Here is a 395-nt window from a genome sequence, read left to right as displayed (position 1 = left end):
CCCCCCCCCCCCCCTCACTTCCGTGTTTCCGCACTTTGCTGTACGTGACAAAAAAAAGTTGTAGCCTAAAAAACGCATGACATCACTTAGAGCACCTTCAACCCTTGCATTTAGCATGAGTAAGCAGTATACAACCCCTTTAATACATGGCTTACTATGGAGTAATAAAGTTGTAAGCAGCGTTGAGGTAATTTTAAGTGTGTATTAATGAACAATTATAACCTCCCATTTAGCATTTGTAACTGGTGAAGGAACAGTTCATTATTCTTAAATATATTTAACAAAGATTTAATTTAAAGGTCCCATGACATGAAAATAAGGAAAGGAAATCTCATTGTGGGACTGGCTCTAGTGGCTGTAATTCTGCACCAAGGCTAAATTTTGGGAAAGAGACT

General features: G+C 38.5%; 1 long non-coding RNA gene across 1 annotated transcript in view; it reads left to right on the top strand.

Moving 5' to 3' along the window:
- The window catches only part of LOC116693234 (uncharacterized), a 23,020-nt gene that overhangs the window by 21,215 nt on the left and 1,410 nt on the right, over positions 1 to 395 (top strand). The window lies entirely within an intron of this gene.

This window comes from Etheostoma spectabile, chromosome 7, assembly GCF_008692095.1.
Source record: "Etheostoma spectabile isolate EspeVRDwgs_2016 chromosome 7, UIUC_Espe_1.0, whole genome shotgun sequence".
Classification (NCBI taxonomy): domain Eukaryota; kingdom Metazoa; phylum Chordata; class Actinopteri; order Perciformes; family Percidae; genus Etheostoma; species Etheostoma spectabile.
This window is presented reverse-complemented; position numbering and strand designations above follow the sequence as displayed.